This window comes from Ovis canadensis, chromosome 19 (genome assembly GCF_042477335.2).
Source record: "Ovis canadensis isolate MfBH-ARS-UI-01 breed Bighorn chromosome 19, ARS-UI_OviCan_v2, whole genome shotgun sequence".
Taxonomy (NCBI): Eukaryota; Metazoa; Chordata; class Mammalia; order Artiodactyla; family Bovidae; genus Ovis; species Ovis canadensis.
In genome coordinates, this window is record NC_091263.1 from 21,868,829 (window position 1) to 21,876,276 (window position 7,448).

General features: G+C 40.7%; 1 long non-coding RNA gene across 1 annotated transcript; it reads left to right on the forward strand.

Moving 5' to 3' along the window:
• The first annotated feature begins 4,586 nt into the window (after window positions 1-4,586).
• On the forward strand, window positions 4,587-5,790 carry LOC138424442 (uncharacterized). The gene is made up of 2 exons (XR_011250797.1): window positions 4,587-5,126; window positions 5,436-5,790. It is a non-coding gene; the product is annotated as an uncharacterized lncRNA (long non-coding RNA).
• The last annotated feature ends 1,658 nt before the right edge of the window (window positions 5,791-7,448 follow it).

The following is a 7,448-nucleotide window of genomic DNA, read 5'->3' on the forward strand; positions in this document are numbered from 1 at the left end:
TTTGTGACTGGCTTCCTTCACTTACCATGATGTTTTCAAGGCTTATCTATGATGTAGCATATACTGGTACTTCATTCCTTTTTATAGCTGAATAATATTCAATTGTATGGTGGTACATTTTTTTATCCAGTCATCAGTTGATAGAGATTTGCGTTGTTTCCATCTTCTGACTGTTTGAGCCTTCATTTATAGGTCTTTGTGTGGATATATGTTTTTATTTCTCTTGGGTATATATCTAGGAGTAGAATTGCTAGGAAATCCCCACACTCCTTTCCAAAGTGACTGTACTATTTTACATTCCCATAGTAATGTGTGAGGTTTCCAATTTCTTCACAACCTTGTCAATACTTGTTATCTGTCTTTTCAGTTATAACCATCCTAATGGATATGAAATTGTATGTCATTGGGGTTTTGATTTACATTTCCCTGATGGTTCATGATATTCACTATTTTTTCATGTGCTTATTAACTGTATCTCTTCTTTGAAAAAATGTCTGTTCAGTTCTTTTACTCATTTCAAGTTTGATTATTTGTCTTATTATAAGAGTTTTTATATATTCTGGATACAGGTCACTTATCAGACATATGTATCTTTTCCCATTCTGTGGGTTGTCTTTTTACCCCCCGGTGGCTCAGATGGTAAAGCGTCTGTCTACAATGCGGGAGACCTGGGTTCGATCCCTGGGTCGGGAAGGTTCCCTGGAGAAGGAAGTGGCAACCCATTCAGTACTCTTGCCTGGAAAATCCCATGGACGGAGGAGCTTGGTGCAGGCCACTGTCCATGGGGTCGCAAAGAATCGGGCACAACTGAGCGACTTCACTTTACCTTTGAAGGTCCATCTAGTCAAAGCTATTGTTTTTCCAGTAGTCATGGATGGATGTGAGAGTTGGATCATAAAGAAAGCTGAGCGCTGAAGAATTGATGCTTTTGAACTGTGGTGTTGGAGAAGAATCTTGAGAGTCCCTTGGATTGCAAGGGGATCCAACCAGTCCATCCTAAAGTAAATCAGTCCTGAATATTCATTGGAAGGACTGATGCTGAAGCTGAAACTCCAATACTTTGGCCACTTGATGCAAAGAATTGGAAAAGACCAATTCTTTTCCAAGACTAATTGGAAAAGACCCTGTGATGCTGGGAAAGATTGAAGGCAGGAGGAGAAGGGGACGGCAGAGGGTGAGATGGTTGGATGGCATCACCAACTCAATGGACATGAGTTTGAGCAGACTTCAGGAGTTAATGATGGACAGGGAAGCCTGGTGTGCTGCAGTGCATGGGATTGCAAAGAGTGACATGACTGAATGACTGATCTGAACTGAACCTTTGAAGCATAAAAGTTTTTGTGACTTCCAATTTATTTTTTCTCTTGTTGCTTGTAGTTTTGTCATATGTCTGAGAAGGTTTTGCCTAATCCAGGATTACATTTTATAACTCAAAATATCTTAAATTATGATTAGGATTAATTTGAAGGTGCTACATTGTACCTTCTGTCACCTGCTGGTAAGATTCATTACCCTAATACTGCAGTTTTCAAAGTGTGGAATGTGGAGCCCTCTGGTGGGAACCAGAGAGTCTTTTAGAGCATTTGCAAGTCCATAATAATAATAAGATGTTCTTTGTCCTTTTCACTATGTTGATATTTGCACTAATGGTGCAAAAATATTGGCAGGTAAAACCACTTGGCAGCATCTGGAAAATTGAATTGTAGCTTCTGAAAAATTGCATTGTACATTCTTTAGAATGTAGAAGAAAAAAATTAAAAACACATATACAGTTGACCCTTGAACAACATGACCGAACTGTGTGGGTCCACTTACAGGTGGGTTTTTTCGATAGTAAATACAACAGTATTACACAGTCGGATCCAAAGGTGGTTGAATCCATGGATGTGGAACTGCTTCCATCGAGAGCCAACTTAATTTATACTTGGATTTGTGACTGCATGCACAGACGATGGGTACCTGTAACCTAAATGTTGTTCAAGGGTCAATAGTAATTCTACAAATTCTTTAGAAGTTAAAATTATTTAATCTGGTATTATTAGTAGTAGTATAAAAATAATTTTGACCTCGTGGGCCACTCAAAACAATCCTGGAGCCCCTCTAAACAACTGCACTGCCAAAATAGATCCCTTGATAGAAGAATTATTTGAAGTGCACTTTAAGTTTCTACCAGTATCACTTATATATTGAGGAATCTTTGATGTAAAGAAATACAAATTTGTGGGAGGGCAGTGGGGAGAAGGAAGGAAGGATTTAGGAGTAAGGAGAACAAGGATCTTTTTCCAAAGGAGTTGCTCCCTGAACTGTAAAATTGGCTAATTTTTTTGAGGGGGGTAATTTTTAAACCAGGAGTATGTGCATATTCATGAAGGGGCTTGAGCAGAGGGGAATTCAGCATAGAATTGGGGCAAAGGTCAACAGAGTCCAAGCTTTAGTTGACTGAAGTCGGGGAGGGTCAGCGCCATCATTGCATCCTCCACCTGGGTAGGGGCGTTAGTTCCTCCAGAACCAGAGCTGTTGTCAGTTGAGTGAAGCTCAAGTTCTTTATGTCTTGTCATAGAAAGAATTCAGTGAGAGACAAAGTGATAGGTAAGAAGGGGATTTATTTAGAGAGATGCACGTTCCATAGATAGAATATGATCCATCTTAAAAGACTGACAGCAGCCCTGGGAGAGAGACACTCCACAGAGTGTGGACCATCTCAGAAGGTAAGAGGCTAAATATCAATATTTAATTTAGTGTTCATATATGATTTTCAGTATATATGAAAGTGAGATCAAACCAGTCAGTCCTAAAGTAAATCAGTCCTGAATATTCATTGGAAGGACTGATGCTGAAGCTGAAAATCCAATCCTTTGGCCACCTGATGCAGAGAACTGACTCATTGGAAAAGGCCCTGATGCTGGCAAAAGTTGAAGGCAGGAGGAGAAGGGGACGACAGAGGATGAGATGGCTGGATGGCATCACCAGCTCAATGGACGTGAGTCTGAACAAGCTCCGAGAGTTGGTGATGGACAGGGAAGCCTGGTGTGCTGCAGGTCCATGGGATTGCAGAGTCAGACACGACTGAGTGAGTGAACTGAACTGATACATGAAAGACAGTATATTTTAATTTTTAATTATTATATATCACTTTATTATCTGTGATCATATATGTGTTACTGTATGTATAAATACAACACACCCAGTTTCCTGAATAATCTTTACATATTTCAGCTCTATATTATATAGAATCATATATTCCATCATATGTATGAAATATGTGATTCTGTGCGTATGCATGTGTGATCCGTCGTGACTGACTGCGACCCCATGGACTGTAGCACACCAGGCTCCTCTAAGACAGTATATTTTAAATTAATACATTATATCTGTTTTTAACTTTTCTAAATTCTATGATGAAAAGACTGTACATGCATATCGTCAGAGTGTGGCCCTTAAAATAACTGCCAGAATGAAGTGCTGATTTGTAGCTTGGTTGCAAAAATAATAGTCAGGATCTGTCCTATGGACACAACAGCTAGGGTAAAACTTTATCATTCAACTACTTACGTGAATTTTTCTAAGTTTTAACCTATAGTAATATTTCTCCCCAAACATTCCAAACTCTGTAATAATAAACGGAGACTGCTAATCTGTAAGGTGGGAGGGAGTGATACTGTTGGTGATTGTCTTGAGCACATCCCTAGGTAAGAATTTTGAAACTTCATGAGAAGGAATATTTCTTCACATGTAAATTTTTCACATATTTAAGAATATTTAAGAATTCTTTGGATTCCCCAAATTAATTCTAAACTGAATTTAAATGTTAGATATAAAATAAATTTGAACTGAAAAGCTGATTACGTTACTTCATAGCACATAACCCGCGAGAGGCCCTAGTATGCAGATGGGGATGTGACAGTGAGTTTGGAGTTGCCTTCAACTTTGGGGGAACAGAAGAAACTGAAGCACAAAACAAACTTAGAGAAGCTGAAAGAAGCTAAAGTATTTAAAAGCATATTAAATGGGTGAGTTTAAATACTCTAGTTATTTCCTTATTTGCAGTATAGTTGGTTAGAAGATTGCGCTCATGAATAAATGGTATAAGTTACGCTCAACATAGAAAATGCGTTTCTTTGTTTCACTCTCACAATTCTAAAATCAGTTTCGTATGTTGAAATATGTTTAATATGGCTTGACTGACGCTTTTGACCGAATCAGTCCCACTTCTCAATTATATACGAGTGATCCTTTTCAAGCGCTGTGTTATTGATCACAACATGTCTTTCTTTTTTCCTTAAATAAACCAAGACACTCAGGTAAGTACGTATGAGAACTGCTAACAATATGTGCATATCTCATAACGTAAAATGAGCCCCATTTTAAAAACAAGTATGGAGGAGGAGGGCTTTTATGATGCAGATAGAGTGTTCTGTGGATATTACATGAGCTTTTTATTACATTATATCATTGTGTAGGTATGAGTACTGCTTATATAATATTTGCACCTGAAAGCATATATAAACAGGAACACACACAAGGTCACACACACATCTTCTAGTTTGATAACAAATGAAGTATCAAAGTATTCAAAGTATCATTTTGTGTTATATAATGTTTAAATATTTTCAGAAAAGAGCAAAAGTTAATTTTTGACATGACATTTTTAAGTACCATAAATAATATATGAAAAATGTTTTCTGATTAAAAATACGTTTTACTTTATACTAGGAATCACTTCTTATCTTGAGATGTTCTCAAATGTCTTAGCAGGAGAGAACCACGGTGGCATTGTGAGCATAAGGTGAATGCTCAGTCTTCCCCAGTTGATGCGGTGGTAAAGGGTCTGCCGGCCAGTGCGGGGAGCATGAGACCTGGGTTCAGTCCCTGGGTGGGGAGGATCCCCTGGAGGAGGGCACGGCAACCCCCTCCAGTATTCTTGCCTGGAGAATCCCGTGGACAGAGGGGCCTGGCAGGCTGCAGCCCATCGGGTCACACAGTCGCACATGCCTGAGCGACTGAGCACGCAGGCGTGCGCACACTCACTGATTCAGTCTTCTCTGCCCCGTCTCCTTGTGCAGGTTGACTCCTGGCACTCAGGAAGGCGTGGCCCATCCCAGCTCTTAGCCCTGTGGCGCTAATGTGTAAGCAGACTCTGGAACTGAGTGTTGATGCGGGAATGGCAGGGCTCAGGGAGGCCAGAGGAAAGAGAAGCAGGAGGACAGGGCTGTCTGTTCCTAAGAGATGGGCGAGATAGTGTCTTGACATCTGGGAACACTGAGGAGGGTGCAGCCCTAAGGGAATATGGCCCAGTGTTTCTCCTAACTGCTTCTAAACAGTTTGGTTTTTCTTTACTGAAAGCCCTGGGTTTTGCAGCTCAAGGCGCCATTATTCAGCACAGCATGGAGCCATTAATTTTTTTACAGATTTTTCACCTTCTGTTTTTACACTAGACCAAAAGAAGATGGCAGCAACGGACCACGGCACACATCTGCACTGCTTTCCAGTCTCCAGGGCCACCACCTGCCTCCACAGGCCCCACCTGAGGGTTCTCAGAGCTGCAGGAACGAGAGTTCTTTCAACTTTTATCCTCATGGTGACTCCCCATGCGGTTTCTTGAGGGCTGTGGTAAACCATTTCTCTGTAATAAAAATACCCATGATACTCTTTTCTCTACTACCTCTTTGAAATGTAAGATGGCAGTACTGAAAAAAAGATGGCAATATTAAAATTGCTTATATTGAATGTACTGTCATTTCCAAAATTCTTCACATGGTCAAATAAAAATATTCTCTTTGAGTATGCAAACCTGTATTTTATATTTTGTATCCCAACTGTGTTTAACAAGGAGGGATCGAACTTTGAGTTAAGGAGAGAGGAAGAACCTCACAGGGCTGACTTACAGGTAGGAAGTCAGGGGTGGAGGGGATTGGTTATTCCAGAGACAGGATTTGGTGGGTTGTATGTGTGTTGGTGGGGGCTGCTCTGGTGGCTCAGTAGAAAGGAATCTGCTTGCCAATGTAGGAGACTCGAGTTCAATCCCTGGGTCATGAAGATCCCCTGGAGAAGGAAATAGCAAACCACTCCAGTATTCTTGCCTGGGAAATGCTGTTGGAAGAAGTGTTGCTGAAGCTGAAGCTCCAATACTTTGGCCACCTGATGTGAAGAGCAGACTCACTGGAAAAGACCCTGATGCTGGGAAAGATTGAGGGCATAAAGAGAAGTGGGTGGCAGAGGATAAGATGGTTCGATAGCATCACCGACTCAATGGACATGAATTTGAGCAAACTCTGGGAGATAGTGAGGAACAAAGGAGTCTGGTATGCTACAGTCCATGGGGTCACGGAGTCAGACACGACTTGGTGACCGAAAAACAACAGTGTGTGTCGGGTGGTAGTTGCTCTGGAGGAGGAAAGGAGAAGGGCCTAGATCTGATAGATAGAGTGCCTGATGAACTATGGAATGAGGTTCGTGACATTGTACAGGAGACAGGGATCAAGACCATCCCCAAGGAAAAGAAACGCAAAAAAGCAAAATGGCTTTCTGGGGAGACCTTACAAATAGCTGTAAAAAGAAGAGAGGTGAAAGCAAAGGAGAAAAGGAAAGATACAAGCATCTGAATACAGAGTTCCAAAGAATAACAAGAAGAGATAAGAAAGCCTTCTTCAGTGATCAATGCAAAGAAATAGAGGAAAAGAACAGAATGGGAAAGACTAGAGATCTCTTCAAGAAAATTACAGATATCAAGGGAACATTTCATGCAAAGATGGGATCGATAAAGGACAGAAATAGTATGGACCTAACAGAAGCAGAAGATATTAAGAAGAGGTGGCAAGAATACACGGAAGAACTGTATAAAAAAGATCTTCACAACCCAGATAATCATGATGATGTGATCACTCACCTAGAGCCAGACATCTTGGAATGTGAAGTCAAGTGGGCTTTAGAAAGCATCACTACGACCAAAGCTAGTGGAGGTGATGGAATTCTGTTGAGCTGTTTCAAATCCTGAAAGATGATGCTGTGAAAGTGCTGCACTCAATATGCCAGCAAATTTGGAAAACTCAGCAGAGGCCACAGGACTGGAAAAGGTCAGTTTTCATTCCAATCCCAAAGAAAGGCAATGCCAAAGAATGCTCAAACTACCACACAATTTTACTCATTTCACATGCTAGTAAAGTAATGATCAAAATTCTCCAAGCCAGGCTTCAGCAATACGTGAACCGTGATGTTCAAGCTGGATTTAGAAAAGGCAGAGGAACCAGAGATCAAATTGCCAACATCAGCTGGATCATGGAAAAAGCAAGAGAGTTCCAGAAAAACAACTATTTCTGCTGTGTTGACTATGCCAAAGCCTTTGACTGTGTGGATCACAATAAACTGGAAAATTCTGAAAGAGATGGGAATACCAGACCACCTAACCTGCCTCTTGAGAAATCTGTATGCAGGTCAGGAAGCAACAGTTA